Genomic DNA, 20,085 nt, shown 5'->3' with positions numbered 1-20,085 from the left:
CCACCTGACAAACTTCTATTTGTCTTTTAAAATCCAATTCATATATTATCCCTTCTGGGAAGCCTTCCTCATACACTCATATTTAACCATTCTTTCTTTCACGGACTGTGTCATTTATATTATACTGTATTCTATTTGTGTATACATTTATATTACTGTATTATACTGGAGTATATATTATAGTGCAGTATATACTGTATTACAATTTATTTATTTGTTTGTCTGATTCTTCTAATAGATTCTGAGCCTGGGAGGGTGGGGATGCTTCTTGTTTCTTTCTTTATCCTCTGTGCCTAGCACAGTGTCTTGAACATGGTAAGTGAAAATTAAATACTGAATAGCTGAAATGAAATGTAAGGCATTATTATTGTCTCCATTTTCCCAACAACTAACACAGAATTAAGCATACACTAGCATTTTGTAAATAAATAATTAATCTCCACTTACTGCCATTTCTCACCATTATTACTCAATCCTATTTCCGGGTGGGGACTGGGAAAAGGTGTAATGCTAAAGCAAATGTAAACTGACTGATAATCAAATGCCCAAGTCAATCTGCTAGATATTTTTCATGAATAACTTAATTTGCACAATAAACCTAGTGATACAGGTATTATTATCCCCATTTTACAGAGGAATAAGCTGAGGTGCAAGAATTTAACTTCTCTGAAGTCAAGGAGCTGGCAGTAAAGAGCACAAGTCCCGCTGCCCAGTTTCTGGGGTTCACCTGCACTTTCATATCCTCTACTTCATTTGGTGCTCACACACTTGTGAGGCACAAAGGGCAAATGTTAGTAACTCTGCATGACAAATGAAGAAACAAGACCGAGAATGTTTAAATAACTGGTAAGGGACACAGCTGGTAAGCGCTGGATCTAGGACTAGACGATCTACGTCATGTCGCCCTAAATCTTGTACTTTTTCCATAGGACAAAGAGTCTCTCTTACCACCAAGAGACCACTTAAAGGTATCTTACAAAACTCATAAACTTCAACAAAAGACACAGTCAATTAAGATACAACAAAACAAGGGTGCTACTTAAAGACTCACATTCCAAATTTTTCAATCCACCCAATTTCAAGGCTAATTCAGTTTTCACCTCCTTCTCTGTACACCCCATACACAACACACACAGAGCTTCAGTGCAGGTCCACACATAACTTCGGTGTAGGAGGCTCATTACTTGTATTTTCTAAGACACATATTTCAGCCCTTTATTACATACATCGTACTCTACATCCAGAGATAGGTCTGCTGTGGAGGAGAAAACCATACAGCTTGTCCAAGACCAAACAAAAACCTTCTATGTCTGAGATAAGTACCAAATATTGATGACTTTCCCAATTCATCCAATCAACGTTTATTGAATACTCAATGTGCCAGTCCCTGGGCCTTATATCCCTGGGATATAAGGATGGAGAGGACTTTAATCATGTTAATTTAGATGTGGAGACAGATAAGCAAATACATTATAATAGAACATAATATATAGTTATTAAAGGTATGTTAAAAGTGAAGACCAATTTTACCTAAAGGAATTAAAAAAGGCTTCACAGAGGAACCAGAATTTTGAACCAGAATTTGGAGAATGTATCTTTTTCCAGACAGAGAAGGAAGTTTAGGAAATTCTAAGTAAGCAAAGGGAAGCAGAAAAGTAGTAAGTAGTGAAAGAGCTTGGATGATGTCCTGTGGAAAATGACAGGTGATTCAAGCATGGGATATATGATAGGAAGCAGTGACTAAACTAGAAAACTAGGTTAGAATCAGATAAAGATCCAGGAATATATTCTGCAGGCTAGAGATGCCAAATCTTTTTCACTCGAAGAATTACCTTCAAACAAATTTTTATGCAAAACAATAATAACTACAGAGCTTATCTGGTAGACAGGGAGCAAGGAAGCAGAGTGCACCCATTTGGCCTCCCCCTGCCACTCCTACCCCAGCGTCCCCCTTCACAGAGACGTACGGCAGCGTCAGCACTCAACGTGCAGTCCTCATCAGGAAACTGTTACCAGTTCGCGCTAAGTACAGAAATGGAGAGCGAGCACTTAGAAACTCAGTATTACAGTTTAACAATAATTTTATTTTGTTAAATCTAATAAAACTTTGAGGTTGATATCTAGATTTTTTTTAAAGTTTCACCTTCCTAATAACTCATTTTTATTGTATTTATAAAATAATTAGTCTAAGATGAATGAAAAATACTGCTCCTTCAATACATATAGTTTAAAGATTTTATTTTTTCTTTTTCTAGCCCTCTGGTACATAGTTGTGTATTTTTAGTTGTGGGTTCTTCTAGTTGTGCCATGTGGGACGCCGCCTCAGCATGGCCTAATGAGCAGTGCCACATCCGCGCCCAGGATCCGAATCGGCGAAACCCTGGGCCGTGCAAACCACTCAAGCCACAGGGCCGGCCGCAACACATACAGTTTAAAAAGCACCGCCCTAGAGGTTCCAACAGGTGATCAGATTTGTACTTTAGAAAGTTAGAGAAATAACTCCAGTGGTTGTTTAGAGGGGAAAGACCAACTGGCAAATACAGAGCATAACTAATACAAAAAACCAGAAAATTTCAGATGACACAAGGATTACTTGTTTAAATGTTAAGCATCTAGAAAACAATGCGTAAGAACTTTCAAGTTCACAGGAAAGGGAGATCTCTACAGGCTAAAGTAGTCAAGGAAGGCTCAGACACAGTAGTTGATTTTTAGAGAGAAAGATCTTAAACCATCAATTTCTAGAGCTAAATTCATTAAGTCAACAAATTTTAATATTATTTATTATATATGTAACATCATTTACTGAAACATCTACTATATACTAGGTGCTGGGGATACAATATTGAACATAAGACATGGTCCCTGCCATTAGGACAGACATTAATCAACCAAAAAAGACAAACATATGCTTCACTTAAAACTATTCTAAGTACTACAAAGGAAACTCACATGGTACCATGAAACCATGTAACGTAGAGATTAAATAGCTTCTGGGAAACGAAGGAAGGATTCCCTGAAGTCTTAGTTGAAATCTAAAGAACTAGCAGAAATTAACCAGGCAAGGAAGGGGAAAGAGCATTCTAGGCAGAGGGAACAGGCACGAGAAGAAATTGTGAGGTGGGATGGGGCGTGAAGAGCCCACAGAAGAGAAAGAAAGAAGTGTGACTGAAGCACAGAAAGCAAGCAGGAAAGCGACAAGCAGTCAAAGGGTAGATGGCTGGTCATTAGAAGCTCTACAAGCAACAACATGGATGAACCCTGAAGACATTATGCTAAATCAAATAAGCCAGTCAGAAAAGGGCAATTACTGTATGATTTTGACTCATATGAGGTACCCAGAGTAATCAAAGTACGTAGTCTGTCACAGAGACAGAAAGGAGAATGGTGTTGCTGGGGGCTGGAGGGAGGGAGGATGGGGAGTTACTCTTTAACGGGTACAGAGTTTCAGTTTTGCAAGACAAAAGTTCTGAAGATGGATGGTGGTGATAGCTGCATAACAATGTGAATGTACTTAATGCCACTGAACTGAACACTTAAAAATGGTTAAAATGGGGACTGGCCAGCTGGCACAGCAGTTAAGATCGCAGGTTCCACTTCTCGGCGGCCCGGGGTTTGCCAGTTTGGATCCCGGGTGCGGACATGGCATGGCTTGGCACGCCATGCTATGGTAGGTGTCCCACATATAAAGGAGAGGAAGATGGGCATGGATGTTAGCTCAGGGCCAGTCTTCCTCAGCAAAAAGAGGAAGATTGGCAGTAGTTAGCTCAGGGCTAATCTTCTTCTTCAAAAAAAAAAGGTTAAAATGGTAAATTTTATGTATATTTTACTACAATAAAATAATTATTTTTAAAAGTTCTTTAAGCTACATTAAGATCAACAGGAAGCATATGAAGAATTTTGCTATAGTATAATTACCAGACTTCAAAGTAAAAAAAAAATTAACCCTAAAAGCAACATGGAAAATGGGTTAAAGGGGAGCCAGAGCAGTTGTAGGCAGAACAGTTAGGATGCAACTGTAAGAATTCAAGGGAGAGAAGACAGAAGCTTGGACCAGGATGGTAGCATTAAGATTCATTCATTCCTTCAACACATATTTAATGAAAACCATTATATGCCAAGCACTGTGATGGATGTTAAATATAAGAATAAGATTGGCAAGATCCTCACCTCCATGGAACTTGTAAACAGATAAACAAATCATTATATTTTGTGCTTAACTGCTAAAACAGAAATAAACAGTGACTGTGGAAGGGCAGTCAGGGAGGCCTCTATGGGGAGGTGATTTCTAACCTGAGAAAGAACTAACCAAGGTTCAGGGGTAGGCCTTCCCAGGCAGAGGGATCAGCATGTGCAAAGTCTCAGACAAGAAAGAGGTTCATATGTTTAAGGAACAAAAAGGGAGCCAGTGTGACTGGAATTTAGCTAGGGGATGGTGGCATCACTTGAGACTGGTTAAGAAAGTAGGCTCTGTATCATGTAGACCACAAGGGAAAACATTGTTTGTATTTTCAGTGCAATGGGGAAGTCACTGAAGGATTTTAGGCAGAGATGATGACATGATCTGTGGTGACTGCGTTGGTGGGGGGTGGGGCACAGAAGTAGAAGCATGAAAACCATTTAGGTGTTAAAACAATGGTCCAAAAGAACTGTGGTGGCCTAGGCTAGAATAACGGAAATGACGACAGATAGGGGTGGAGGGATTCATTAGATATTTAGGATACAGTCCTAAAAGGTACAACCAAGGAACCGAAAAAGAAGAAGAAGTTATTTCAAAAATGAGTGAAAGTTTTTAGGCGTGGGCAAACAGATGAACCAGGAGGTGGTTCACTGAAATAGGGCAAGCAGCAGAATCATCTAGAGCGCTTTTAAAAAATACTAATTCCTGTGTTTCATCCCCTTGGAGATCCTAATAGATTTTATTTTTTATTGTACATGAGATTTTTAATTTGAAATCTCTCCAGGTGTTTCTGCTAATCAGCAAGATGTGGGAATGACTGCTGTGGACAAACTTAACCAGAGTTGGTTGCTATTGCTTGCAACCAAAAGAACTCTTATGATACAGAAACTGGTATGTGGGTGTGGGGGTTGGGGGGTGGGGTTAAATGACTCCCTAAAACGTAGATCTGACTGGATCAAGGCTGGGAAGAGAACAGTGCAGACCTCTACCTCATGCTGAGAGGCTGCCCATGCTTATGCAGTAGGAGAAAACTGATCAAACTGTGGTCTGTTTTGTACCAGGTTCACCACTCCTGAGGTACATTGCAAAAAGAGACTTCGCAGGGAGAATACAAGATATGAACTAGAGGAAATACTAAAAATATGCAACAACCTGTAAGGTCATATCAGTGCCTATCGAAGAAGATCAGCCCCAAGCTAAACTGGTCCATCTGAAAGCATCGGGAAGAAAACACAGCTTTTCTAAAAAAGGTTCATTCTGCTTAGAGCCTGCACAGGAGGCTTGCTGAGTTGGAAAACCACCCAGGGCTAAAAATGGTACAAGCAAAGGCAGAAAGGCAGGACCCACAGTGTGGATAAGACTGAGACGTTAAGAGAGTCTTGATTCCCCTGGGGTCCTCCCAAGCAACTTGGTTATGCATTCCTTGCCTCGCAAAGCTGGGAACCAATCTAGAAGCAAGGAGCAAATTATTAATATCTTCCTTCCTCAGGCCCTATTTCAAATTAATTTCTCTCTTTTTTTTTTGGCCACAATCCATTTATGTTGGGTTTCTGCCTTTTACAACCAAAAAGCATTAACACACTACCAATATTTAAAAACTGGAGCATTGCTTTTTTCAAAAGGATCACCAGGGGTACTACCCCAAATCTACTGAAACAGAATCTCCAGGTCAGGGTATCTGTTATTTCTTAATAAGTGCTCCAGATGATCAGGCAAATTGGGGAAATACTAGCTTAGGCTAAAGTTAACATTCAACAAAAGTCTGGTTGTCTCCTCCCATACTGTATGAAAGGGTAGTTGTTATTTCCCAGTAATTCAGAAGAAGGACATTATAACAATATTTATTTATTTATTTATTGAGGAAGATTAGCCCTGAGCTAACATCCATGCCCATCTTTCTCCACTTTATATGTGGGACGCCTACCACAGCATGGCTTGCCAAGTGGTGCCATGTCCACACCCGGGATCTGAATCAGCGAACCCCGGGCCACTAAAGCGGAACACGCACACTTAACCACTGTGCCACCAGGCCAGCCCCTCAATATTTATCTAGAACATACTATGAGCCCACCACTGTACCAGAATCCACCAGTGTATATGGTCGGCACTAAAACATTAAGATATTGCCTTGCCTTCCAGGATCTTGTGTTCCTTAACTCGTAGAAAAGCCAAGACCTACAAATGGCTCAGGGACTGCTGAGCCTGTCTGATCAAAGGGATAATCTCAGGATCTTTTTACAGATCAGGGGGGCAGGATATGGGATTTAAACTCCTACCCATCAGACAACAAAGCTACTGCCAAAATACAGTCAGTGTAAACACAGTTCCCTCTCCATGTGAGACAGAAAGAAAAAGAAAAAGAGAAAAAATGAAGTATAATGAAAATAGCCCATTAATTCAAATTTGGATTTAACACGTATTGAGCACTCACCGTATAAATATTTACTGTATTAGTCATCTAAATATACCTTTTCATTAATAACTAATAATCAGACACTCAAGCAAATTAGTAAATTGCCTGAATTGACATTTCTCTTTTCAGCCTAATGGTTTATTTAAATGCCATCATTAGGGGATTTAACATATCAGAAAATTGTTAGTGTTGAGAATAAATAAGTCAACAAAAACATTACTTAACATTTTACCAAATTCAACTAGCAGTTCTCAAGAAGACAACTTGGACACCTAAGTGTCAAGGTCAGCATTAAAAAAAAGTCTAGTTATTGTTAAGGCAGTTGATAGAATTCAGTTCAAACAACCAAACCTTGTTTATTCATTAAGTAGTTAAGTTGGACGTGTGGAAATCTGAGGGGTAAGAGCTGAGGAGTTCGGAGAGTAGGGTCTGGAGCAACAAAGAAGAGAATGGCTAGCTCCACTGATATTTGTTTAGGAATATTTTCTAAGTTTTCTATAGAGAGAGGACATCTAGGGTCTTTAAATGATTATTTACAGAACATATCCTTGAAGATAGATTTCTGTGAGCGGTTTCCTTTACACGAGGGTATAACTATAACTGATGATGAAGATACACTTAGAAGAACTATAAACTCTGTGATTATTTCTCCAAAATTATTTTTTTCTTAAAACTAGATCTAGGACTTCTAAATTTATCTCACTCCAAGAACCATACTAATCTTATAGAGCGTTCGTAGAAAAAATAACCATCCAATTCACTCATACATGGTGGTAATCGGTATTAGCACTTTTTCGTGTCACACAGAACTGTATGACACTAGAAAGTGCTAATAAAATAAAATAACATTCCTATGTGAACTGAATCATTTTGTTCCCAAGCCAATGTGGGGATTTAACCACAATCCTCCCAAATAATGGCACTGAGTTTTTAATTAACAAGCAATATTATGTGGTAAGAATTTTTTACATTTGTCTAAGTCTTCCTGTTGATTAGCACTTGGCATATTTTTGTCATCTACACGTATAAGACACTGAGGTGGAAAAAGTTCATATGACATCCACCCAGCATACACTCTGATGAATCTATCAAAACACTGCAGCTTGTTGGTCCCATGAAATGAGTCAATCAGACTGGGAACATTTTACGAAGAAATGTGTTTTAATTAAATCCCAAAGAAATAGTATATAAGGTTATTTTAATTTTACTATAACTTTTAAAAAAATAAGCTTTTATTTTAGAACAATTTTAGATTTACAGAAAATCTGCAAAGATAGTTCCCAGCTCCCATATACACTGCAAAGAGTTTCCCCTATTATTAACATCTTGCGTTAGTATGATACATTTGTTACAATTAATGAACCAATATTGATACATTATTAACTAAAGTCCACACTTCACTGAGACTTCCTTAGTTTTTACTTAATGTCCTTTGCCCGTTCCAGGATCCCATCCAGAATAACACAGGACATTTAGCTGTCGTATCTCCTTAGGCTCTTGGCTAACAGTTTCTCATACTTTCCTTGTTTGATGACTTGGCTAGTTTTGAGGAATACTGGTCAGGTGTTTTGTAGAGTATCCCTCAACTAGGATTTGTCTGATGTTTTTCTCATGATTGGTCTAGAGTTACAGGTTTTGGGGAGGAAGACCGTGGAGGCAAAATTATAATAGCCTTTTATGCCATCGCCTGGGTAGTCAGCTCACTAAGGGAAGGAACCGTGTCTTATTCTCACCTTTGCATCCCTAGGAGATAAATCACAGAGCCAGCGAGTGGCAGACAGGGACCTGAATTAGGACTCCTAACCACCAAGCCGTAACTCTTTCCACATATCATGCTGTTTAAAAGGTCTCTTTCCCCTTCTTGTCTACGAAATATTGGAGACTGAACTACTGATCTTTAGAATATCATCCAATTCTGAAAATCCACTAAATCAACAACAGCCTAAGTTCTTTCTATCTTTATTAAAACCAGAAGATACAGAAGAACAAACAAAATTGTCAGTATTAATCCTAGCAGCTTTTTAGAGAAACTATGATATAGACAGCAGAGGATTAAAATTCTTTCAATTGTGTTGACATATCAAATACTTAAATATAGAGGATCTATTTTGAATAGTCTCCCTGACTCCATCTTCTCCATAATTAAATGGAATTATAATCACTGGCCCACAGAACTGGTACATTGAATCACTACTATTCTGAGATATCCATATCTTCATTATCTTGGTCCCTTAGTACCTTACTGTTCCTTAGAGCACAATGATTTTTTTTAATCCAATAGTCTCTTCGTAGTATTCTGACTTTATCTCCTTAGGGCCCTTCACATTGCTGACTATTCCTCTCTTTGAAACTTGTTTGCTTGGCATTCAAAACACCGCTTTCTCCTGATTCTGCCTGCAGCATAGTCATTCAGAGAACAGCTTACTGGCCAAGAGCATAGACTCTAGACCTAGACTGCCAGAGTTCAAATTCTGGTTCCACCACTTGGTAGCCTTATGACCTTGGACAGTTTAGTTAAATTTTACGTGCCTGTTTCCCTGTGTAGGAGGATTACATGAGTTTATACATACATAAAAATGCATAATAAATGCTATACAGATATTTGCTGTTATTGTTGTTTCCCTTCTTAGTCTCTTCCTCTACTGCCTTTCTTTGACCTCCATATACTCCACCTGGGAGACTCCATCCATTCAAAGGTGTCTGTACTCTATCTGGAAGGGCTTCTTTCTTCCTCTCACTCTCTATCTGGCGAGTTCCTTCTCAATCCTTAAGGTCCAGTTTAAATGTCATTCTCTCTCTGGAGCCTTTCCAAAGACCATCTCCCTCCTCTGCCTAGGCAGTCAGTTGTTCTTGCCCTCGTGTTCCCAAAGAGCTTTGAATATATTTCAATGAGAACACTTGTTACATTAGATTGAATAAGGTTGAGCCATAGGAAATTGCCTATATTACACTATTTTAGACCTACAAAAACAGCAATTTTACATGATTCATCTTAATAACATCTCTATATTTCTGCTACCACCTCCCTCCCTGTATTACACTCATAACAAGGACTTTACGCCATTACTTTAAAAATACATATATAATCAATATTTCAGACATATAAAAAGGTCCAAAGAATAACAAATGGACACCCATATATCCACAACCGAGTTCAAAAATATCTCCCAATGCAATTTCAGCCCCCCGTGTGCTCATCACAGCATTATTTCAGCCTTTTCTCCCCACCCTACCCTCCAGTGATATCCACTATCCTTGCTTTGATATTTGTCATTACCATACATTTAAAAAATATTTATTACATAAGTATGCTTCCCTAAATAATACATGCATATTAAACCTTACATAAACGTGTTCTGCCATTTGTATTATTCACTCAACATTTTATTTGTGAGATTCACTCAAGTTACTATACAGATCTAATTCATTCATTTCCATTACTGTATGGAATTCTATTAGGCAAATATACTACAGTATATTCATTCTTTTATCGATAGACATTTGGACTACTTTGACTTTTTTGCTATAATAATGTTTCATGAATATTTTCGTATGTCTTTTTATGTATACATTGGAGAGTTTCTAGAAGGTTTTTACCTAGGAGCGGAATTGCTGGAGTGCAGGTTGTGTGCATTTAATTTTAATAGATATTGCCAACTTGTTCTTCACTATGAATGTGCAATTTCTCTTCCCATCAACAGTGTCCAAGAGTTCCCTTAACTTCACATCCTAACCAATATTTGGTATTATTAGACTTATTAATTGTTGCCAATCTAACAGGTGGGAAATGACATCTGATTAGAGCTTTAATTTGTCTTTACCTAATTACTGTGAATGCCTAATAAACATTTAGGTTGCCTCTTTTATGCCTTGTCATTTTTCTATTGAATTGTCTTTCTCTAATCTATTTGTAGGAATCCTTTATTATTACAGACAGTAATATTTGGCTGTTATATGTACCACAAATACATTCTTTAACTCTATGGCTTGCCTTTGTTTTTTGTTTGTTTGTTTGTTTTTCCTGTGAGGAAGATTCACCCTGAGCTAACATCCATTTCCAATCTTCCTCTTTTGTTTTGCACTTTTTTTTTTGCTTGAGGAAGATGAGCACTGAGCTAACATCTGTGCCGGTCTTCCTCTACTTTGTATGTGGGACGCCTCCACAGCATGGCTAATGAGGGGAGCAAATCCGCACCCAGGATCCGTACCCGCGAACCATGGGCCCCTGAAGCGGACTGCGTGAAACTTTAACCACTTGACCATGGGGCCGGCCCCTTGTCTTTGCATTTTTAAAATTATGGCATTCATCTTTGTCACTGTACATAGCACAGCATCTGGCAGTTCGGAAACATTAATAAATATTTGTTGAGTGAATGAATGAAAAACTGAACAAAAATACATAAAGGAATTAGAGGTTTTTAAGCTCCTATATTCCCTTAATTTGGAATTGTGACCCTCTATGGCTATTAGGTTTATAAACTTTTATACTCCCAAATTCATTTAAAAATTTTATTTCTTTTTAAAGAAATAAGTTTAATCTGGTTTGGAGACCTTCTGGCAGTCCCTTGAGGTAAGTGGAGATAAGACAGAGGACCAAAAAAATCAAGGTTGCAAATCTAAAATTCCAAATCATCTAAGAAAATGGTTGTCTGCTCTCTTATTAAATATCTCCGAAAACAAGTATGCTGGCTCTCATGCTTTCTATTAAACTTTACAGGACATAATGACTAAAACAGCATTTATTTCCACCATGTTTGAATGCTCCAGAGGAAAGTCTACATAAGCAGGAGTGTAAAGCAATTATAATAAATAAGGAAACACTCGGAAATGTGCCTACAAAATGCCAATGAGCAACAGACATAGCGATTAAAATGAATATGCAATATGTACATGCTTTGATTTTAAAAGCTAACAACTGTAATATTTATGGTGAATACAGAGGGGAAAATAATCCAGCGGCCTTTATATGCTTCAAAATTTAAGAAAATTAATACATGATGACTTGCAGCAGAACCAGCGGGAGGTTCAGACAGCACAGGGTCTCAAAAAAAGAGGTCACATGAGGCAATGAGTCATTCTGGACAAAGCAAAAAATGTCTATTAAGAAGACCTGGTTTTGAGCTGTTGTTCTGACATTTACTAGCTGTTTGACTTGGGCACATCACTTAATCCATCTGCACCTCAATTCCTCACCAGTAAACAGAGTTTATAATGATTTTGCATGCTACTTAGGGTTGTATGTTTCAAATTAAATAAGAAAATGTGTAAGACATCCTTCAATAATATGCCACTGTAATTATCTATCGTTTCTCACCTTTCCATCTTCCCAAGGCCACTTACAGCATCCCTGAAATCCCTAGGCAGAACGGCACACAAACTCTGGGATGGATATTGTATTTGTCTGCTTAGCTGTCGTAACGAAGACACAGACTGGTTGGCTTAAACAACAGAAATTTATTTCCACACAGTTCTAGAGGGTAGAAGTCCATGATCAAAGTGTCAGCAGGGTTGATTCCTTCTGAGGCCTCTCTCCTTGGCTTAAATAGATGGCCGTCTTCTCCCTCTGTTTTCACATCGTCTTTCCTCTCTGTGTATTTGTGTCCTAATCTCTTCTTCTTACAATATGACACCATTCATATTGGATTAGGGCCCATCTGCATGACCTCATTTTACCTTAATTACCTCTGTAAAGGCCCTATCTCCAAATGTAGTCACATTCGGAAGTACTGGGAGTTAGGACTTCAACACATGAAGGTTGGGGGGTGCGGCATCACACACACAATTCAGCCCACAGCAGAGATACAGATACCCTACCACACCACACCTCCCACTACCACAGTACTTACTACATTGTCGTATAATCATCATTTCTGTCTCCCTGGTAGGCTATGAATGCCTGCACAACACCAAATATTTCCTATTCATCTCTATCTTCCAAGTGTCTGAAGCAGAGTATATGCTCAACAGAATGCTCCAATAAACTGCTGATAACTGAATCGATGATACCAATGAATTATTTTCTGCCAACAATTAGAATTGATCTGTTCTATGAAAACTTCTGTTTTAATAGAGTTTGTTACATTCCAAAGATTTAAGAGAAAGGACAGATTTTCACTCTCATCTTTCCAAAAGCAACTCTGTTCCCAAATTCTCATCCTTCCCACCTCAGCCTCTATTCCTGAATTATATATGTTGAGCTTTCTTTAAGCAAACAACTTGGAGACCTTATACGACCACTCTAGAAGTCAGTGACATCTCCCTCCAGCTCTGAATCTCTGGAGAGTTTCTACAGTTATGTAGCATTTGACTTTATATTGCTGGCTAAGAGTTACTTCAGTATGCACCCTATCTTCCCCCTCTTAAACAGTGAGCTCCCTGAGAGAAAGGACTATGTCTCAGTCATCTATCTGAGTGATCAACAATAATTATTTATTAAATAAGCATAAATTTTTCTAAACCAGAGCACTCTTCAGGAAGAGAGATTTTCTTAAAGGAGGAGGGGCAGGAAAAGTTGGGGACATAGTGACTTGGAAGTAGATATGATACAGAGCTGTTAGTGTGGTTGACTGTAAGTAGCTAAATATACAGGTCTAATACTCAGAGGAGATGTCCTGGCTATAGACCGAAATTTGAGTTATGAGTATACAGATGTTACCAGAAGCCAAGGGAGAGGATGAGATTGCTAAGGGAAGGCAGAGAAGAAGGCATAGGACTAGAGAGAGGCAAGAGAAGGGAAGCTGTCATCCCAAGACCACGTGAGATGAAGTGGCTAGGGAGGAACCAACACAGTGAAGGCACCAAAGCCGAAGGAAAAAACGTTTTGAGGAAGAGGGAAGGATCATGAATGTGTTGGTAAGGTCTGAAAACTGCCGGCCTCTCCTGATGTCAGCAGCAAGGAGAAGACTGGTGACCCTGATCAGAGCAATTATATACTGTGCAATTTGGGCAAGTTTAAATCTCAGTTTCCTTTTTTTTTTTTTAAGCTTGGCCCCTGAGCTAACATCTGTTGCCAATCATCTTCTTTTTGTTGTTCTTCTTCTCCCCAAAGCCCCCCAGTACATAGCTGTACATCGTAGCCGTGAGTGCCTCTGGCTGCGCTAAGTGGGACGCTGGCTCAGCATGGTCTGACGAGTGGTGCTAGGCCCGCGCCCAGGATCCGAACTGGCAAAACCCTGGGGTGCTGAAGCGGAGCACGAGAACTTAACCACTTGGCCATGGGGCCTGCCCCTCAGTTTCCTTTATTTGTAAAACAAGGAGACTATTATCTCCTCATGAGTGTTTTGAGGATTAAATAAATGGCAATAATAATAAAAGTAATATATAAGAATGTAATATATATATATAGCATTTCCTGGATTGTGCTGGACACTGTGCAGAGCTCTTTCATATAGATTCCCTCACTTTAAAAAACTCACAAAAATCTTAAGTTACTATAGTACCTAAGAGGTACTATTATCACCCCCATCTTCAGATGAGGAAACTGAAACTTACTTTATTAAGTGATGGAGACTAAAACCAGAATGCAATGAAGTGAGAAGGAGAAAGTTTATACATTGAATGTATGTGACTCGAGAAGTGTGAGTAAAGGGCAGGAGGAGACCAGGTGGTGCCTGGGGGGAACATGGGCTTCAGAATTTATTTACAAGGAAGAGGAAGCCAAGTCAGCACAGGAATAGAAGCACAGAAGACTGGTGATTAGCGGGGCTGAGACAACGATAAAAAATCATAAGACTTGCTGGGTTTCTATGGTCACAAGGTTATCACAAGAATTAGTTCTAGCAGTTCCCTGGTGGCTAGGGAGTTAGCACTGCGGCCCTGGCAATAGTTTGGTTAAATCCTCCCATTTACAGATTTGAGGGGGGCAACACTGGAGCATCCAGTATGTAACTGACTGTATGTAAAGTGCTTTACACATGCTACCATCTTGGTTAAACCTCACTCCTATACCTTCCCTCTCTTTATAAATGAGGGAACTGAGGATGAGAGAGGCAAAGTGACCAGCCCTGGGTTGTACAGTTGGTATTTAGTGACACTGAGGAATCCAGGCTTCTTTTCAAATCTAAATCAGTACAGTAGTATAAAAAAGACAGAATCGGAAATCAGAGCAGGTCTAAGTCACTTTCTCCCAGTGAGATCTAGTATGTTTCTTTACTCCCCTAAGCCTATCTACCAAACAAGTTATTGCAAGGATTAAACTACAACTACAAAACAAATCTTAGCAATTAATTTTTTAACCTAAAATTGGCCTACATAGGAACTTATTTTCAAATGTGGAATTTCTTACTTGGTTTACTTCAAGCACAAATCCAAAGTTTCTGAATTAATGCCTGTGAGTTTTAGAGATAGGAAACTAAGTAGGGAGAGAGGATGTACAATCTATGGCTCCCGAGTAAATCTAGAGTCCCCAGTTTCAGGATTTTAATACTATGGCCCTAGTCCACCTCTCTAGCCACATCTCTCACTACTGACTTACACAAATACAATACTCAAACCTATGGTAACTATCAATTTTTAACAAACCTATCCTACACTCTCCTCACTTTGTATCTCCACCTAAATTATTTAATCTATTGAAATTTGTTCTCCAAGGCCCAGATGAAATTCATCTTGAGTGTGAAGCCTAACCTTGTTTCCAAATGTTGAGAAATGAGCCATCATTCCCTCCTCTGAACTCCTACATCACTTTGCTTTTACCTCCCTTAGAGTACTTATTGTCTTATAACTTAGGTAAGCATGAAAAAATTTCACTTCTGCTAGCAGAGCTTAAGTCCTTTAAAGATAGCTGTAAGAGAACTAACATTTACTTTGCATGTATGTATCTGTGAAGTGTCAATTGCTTTTCTCGTGGTTTTACATATATACATTATGTCATGTAACCTTGGTTACACTCTATGAAGTAGGAATTTATCTTTTACAGATAAGGACACTGAAAGTCACAAGGTTAAACAATTTGCTTACAGTCCTAAGGCTAGTAAGTGACAGAGCCTAGATGTGAATCTTGGTCTTTCTAGCCCCAAACCTAGGCTGTTCCTGCTATACTCTTCCCAGAAACCATGGGTATATCCTCATTGCTTTATCTGATTGTTTCCTATCCACCCACTAATCAGCAGGGGGGGAAGCTCCAGTGCCTTTGTCATTAAGTATTAGCAGAAAGGATCTGCCCTCCTACTTTCCAAAACTAAGAACAGACTCTTCAGAGCAAATAGAATGATTAATATGAGTTCTGAATAAAGATGAAGAGATCAGAATCCTGCTTCCAGGAAGGAAAATTCAAAAACCATTACTTTTCCACTCTTGTGTTTAAAAACTCTTTCCTCCTTTGAGGTTTACACCATCTGGCTATATCGCTCTCTACCCCTCCTCCTCGTCTGTCATCTACCGCTCTCCCGATTAATCCCCTATATTCACTGCACCTGGGTCACAATTTCCTCTCTTCCCACATCCTAGCACCCTAAATCACTTCACTATCCACAAAGAAGACTCGTCCAATACAAGAGCCTCACAGTTGCTTGTCATACTCAGTTTCACTCACTTTCACCCCTGCTGCACTTAAGCTACCCCACACACAGAGACCTGGCTGCCATCTAGAACAGCTTCACACCAGACAATTTAACTCCAACATTCCACTTTCTGACCACACCTTTTTTTCTTACTTCCACCACATTTACTCACTGACCTAACTCAAGAAATCGCAAAATCTTCAAGTCGGAAACCAAACCCATCGTCCAGTGTTTCCCGTCTCAGTTAATGTCACCACCATCCCCTTAGTCACGCAAACCAAAAACCTGAGCATTACGCGGGACTCCTCACCCTCTCTTCTGCATATCCAATCACTCAAAGATCCTCACAGATTCTCCCTACTTCATCCCTTCCTCCTTATCCCAACAACCACATTTTAAAAATGTTATTCAATCCTGTCTGTTAAAAACCTTTTAGTGATTAAAAAAAAACACCCACTGAATTAATTTCAAGATACTTATGTATACCAGGGCTACCACAATATGGCCCCTGCCTGGATTTCCCAGCCTCCCAACTTACCACTTAGGTCTTCATCGTTACAGTCTTAGCACTCCCAAACCGCTTGTGGTTCTCCGTGCAAGCCATTCCTTTTCTCACATTGATGCCTTTCCTCAAGCTGTTTTCTCTGTTTGAAGCACAGTTTTTACTCATCTTTGCCTGACCTACTCTTACTTACCATTTTAGATTTGGGTCAGGTGTCATCTCTTCCCAAAGCCCTCCCTCAAGTCCTGGGCTAGCCTAAGCACCCTCACCTTGGAGCAACTGCAGCATCATACGCATAGCTCTTACCTTTCATTCTGAGATGACCTATTTTAGCATCTAATTTACCAGCACCACAAGAATAGGAAACGTATCTTATTCATCTTTGGATACCCAGCTAAACATGGTAAATAGCATATTGCCTAGCACATGGCACACATAGTACATAAGTGTAAAGGTTAGAACGTGCTGAGTTTAAGTTTTCAGTGGGATATTCACACCAGCTCTTTCTCACAGTCTTACTATTTCCTACCATTAACTTCAAGTCCTTTGAAGAGAAGGAACTAGAGCCTTTCCTGGGTCTATACAGTTCTGTACAGAATAGTAGTACTATGCAAATTTTTACCCAACTTACATAAAAGGGAAACGGCATTTGCACAAACATACCAGAAATCAAAACTCGACACACGTACCACAAACTTGAAAACCACTGACCAACTTAAAACATGAAGACATACGAACAAAGATAAAGCACCAATTCTGACTGCTGGTATGTGCTTGTCTACGTTATAAAAACAGCGAACCTTTGCTCAGAACTTGAACAGAGTCCCAGATACAAGAGCTTGGCATTTTATCTACAAGGCCATCACATCTCGGCTGGGCTTAAAAAATTGCTAACCCGCAAGGTTGCTTCCGCAGGGGTTTAAGATGTTGGTAAAAGACGCTTTTTAAAAACTTAACCCCAGATACCAAGGCTAAGTGACAGAAAAGCAAATAAAAAATAATGCTGGTAAATGAGCAACAAAAAATATTATTTTTCATAGTAATTTTGGGCCTTCTGTTGGCAGTTAGAAATAGAGCACAGAATTCAGTGTAATAAAGCATTTCCCTCTCCAACTAAATATTGAATTGCAGTTTGGCACCAAACTAGGTCTCAATCCTTTTTCAGAGTAAAACGAAAAAGCTCTTCTATTTGCACGGTGCATTGCAACACTCTGATATACATTAGCTTATTTGATAAAGTGTTTATAGACATTTAAAAAATAAGGGAAAACCCAAAAATTTCCACAAAATAGGATCTCTTTTAGTTCGTCTGAACAAACAGTGCTAGATGTCCTTTTTTTTAAAAGTTCAAAACACAGCACAGAAATGAGGAAGGAAATAGAGTATTTCTTATCTAAGCAGGTCAATCCTTGGGGCCAAGGAGCTTCTTGGAGAAACTTAGTTTTTGTCTTCTCACTCACATTAAGCAGCTCTCTTTAAAGGGGATATAGGCAAACTCCAGCCCATTCAGAGAGGGGATCAGAGAACCACGGCGTATAGAACCAACTGAAGGAACTGGAATTAGTGAGGCGAACACAAGACTCCAGGGACATGATTACTATCTTCAGATATCTTAACGGATGTCCATAAGGGAAAAGAGCGAGGAAAAATTGGAGGCAGCTGTTTCTTTCAACTAAAAAAGTATTTGTAAAAACCAAACCTGTTCAGGAACAGAATAGGTTTCCTTGTGAAGAGATTAGTTTCCCAACCCTGGAAGAGGTGTGCAAACAGGTTGGTCATAGTATTAGGGTAAAATTTGGGATTTTCAAAGCTACTTTGGTAGGGGATGGGAGAAAGGGACCCTAGAGGACTTTCAAATTCCCTTCCAGGCTGCAGATGTTCTGGGGTTCACCCATCTCCTGGAAAGCCCTCGGCACTCCTCTCGGAGCTGGCCCGCAGCTGTGCCCACGTGTCCAGCCCTCCCGGCCGCCGGCTCACCTCAGTGCCCAGCGCCTCCCGCCCCCGTCTGAGGTTTGAAACCTGCTCTGCCCGCCCGTTTCCGGCGGCACACGTGAGTTGTCCCGGCGCAGCCCTCTCGCCGGAGCCAGCCCGAGGACCGCTGCGGACAGCTCCGGGCCCCCCGCCCCCGCCCCTCGGGCGGCCCATGCCCAGCCGGCAGGCGAGGACCACAGACATCTCTCGGCTCTCGCCTCCGAGGAGACTGACAGCTACCCCGACCCCCGGCCCTCGGCCCCCAGCCCAACCTACCCGGCCGACCCCAGCCCCGCCGGCCCGGACAGAGCGACCCCCGCCCCGACCGCCCGCGAGGCCGCACCTCCGAATGTCCCCCTGTCCTTGGGTTTCCCGCGCCGGGGTCCCGGGGCGCCCGCACCGCGTCAGGCCCGCCGGCCGGACCCTGGGCCCCGCCGGCGCGGCCGCGAAGGCAGAACGGGCCGCCGGGACTCCGGGCCGGGCCGGCCCGGCGGGCAAGGGCTGCGGCCGCGCTCGGACCACAGACAGGCCGACCGGCCCCGACAAACGGACAGACAGCCGGGCCCCGAGGGGCGGGGGCAGCGGCCGGGCCGGTCCGCCGCCGCCCTCCCGCCCGAGGCGGCCCCTGGCGGCCCAGGCCCCTCCGGGCGCGCGCTCGCCGGGGGAGCGGAGGCGGCCGCCCGGGCGCTTACCTGCGGGCGCAGCGGTGACGCGGGGCGGCTCACTCCCTTCCCGCCGCCATGTTTCCGCTGCGCAGGGAGCGAGGGAGGACGCGCGCAGGGGAGGGCGGGGGCGGCTCCGCGAGCGGCGGGCGCGCGGGCGGCGGGGGGCTCGACCCGGGCGGCGGCGGCGGCAGCGGCGGCGGCGGTGGGGGGCGAGGGGCGGGGGGCGGGGCGGGGTCGCGGGCCCCGCCCCCACGCCTCCCGCCGCGAGGTGGCGCGCGCCTGGGCCGCGGGGGGCGGGGCGGCGAGGGGCGGGCGCCCGCGAGCCTTCCGCCGGGGGCCCGCATCCGCGCCCGGGCCGGCTCTCCACGCCGCGTCTTACAGAGGGTAAACTGAGGCCGCGAGAAGGCTAGGGGAATCGGGTTCGAATCCCGCCGCTGCGGTCGTCCGCCCCGAGGCCGCGCGTGGGCCCGTTGGGGCGATGGCAGACCCAGGAGCGGTCAGCTCTCGGCCCCGTGGGCCGGCGGACTCGGGGCGCCACCGTGGGCAGAGAGCGGGCGTCCCCGGGGCCGGAATCCCTGCCTTAGTAATGACCTGTACAGGCGCTGGGGCATGGATGACCTTGACCGGGTTCTCCCCCTACCCCAGGGGCCTCATCTCTAAGGGGATAGCACTTAATCCAGAGGATTTGGATAGGTGTGAGGGTTGGTGTGGGGATAAAATAAACTGATGCTTGTAAAGCCCACGGAACAATGTGGGGACCTCGTAAGTGCTCAGTAAGTGTAAGTTTCCTCGGTCCCTTCATTGTTTCATCCACTCAACAAGTACGCACGGAGCCCGCTGTGTGCCCGGCACAGAAC

General features: G+C 42.1%; 1 protein-coding gene across 41 annotated transcripts in view; it reads right to left on the bottom strand.

Annotated features, from left to right (window-relative positions):
- The window catches only part of SCMH1 (Scm polycomb group protein homolog 1), a 185,703-nt gene extending 166,260 nt beyond the window's left edge, over window positions 1-19,443 (bottom strand). For 8 of the 41 annotated variants that reach the window (XM_044770505.2, XM_044770490.2, XM_070510195.1 and 5 more), the window contains exon 1: window positions 19,256-19,325. The gene's annotated coding sequence lies outside the window, so the exon portion shown is untranslated. Of the gene's footprint in view, window positions 1-19,255 lie in introns of all 41 variants that reach the window. The other 33 variants (XM_044770489.2, XM_070510191.1, XM_044770506.2 and 30 more) reach the window with 16 other exon arrangements.
- Between the last annotated feature and the right edge of the window lie 642 nt (window positions 19,444-20,085).

This window comes from Equus asinus, chromosome 5 (genome assembly GCF_041296235.1).
Source record: "Equus asinus isolate D_3611 breed Donkey chromosome 5, EquAss-T2T_v2, whole genome shotgun sequence".
Lineage (NCBI taxonomy): Eukaryota > Metazoa > Chordata > Mammalia > Perissodactyla > Equidae > Equus > Equus asinus.
This window is presented reverse-complemented; position numbering and strand designations above follow the sequence as displayed.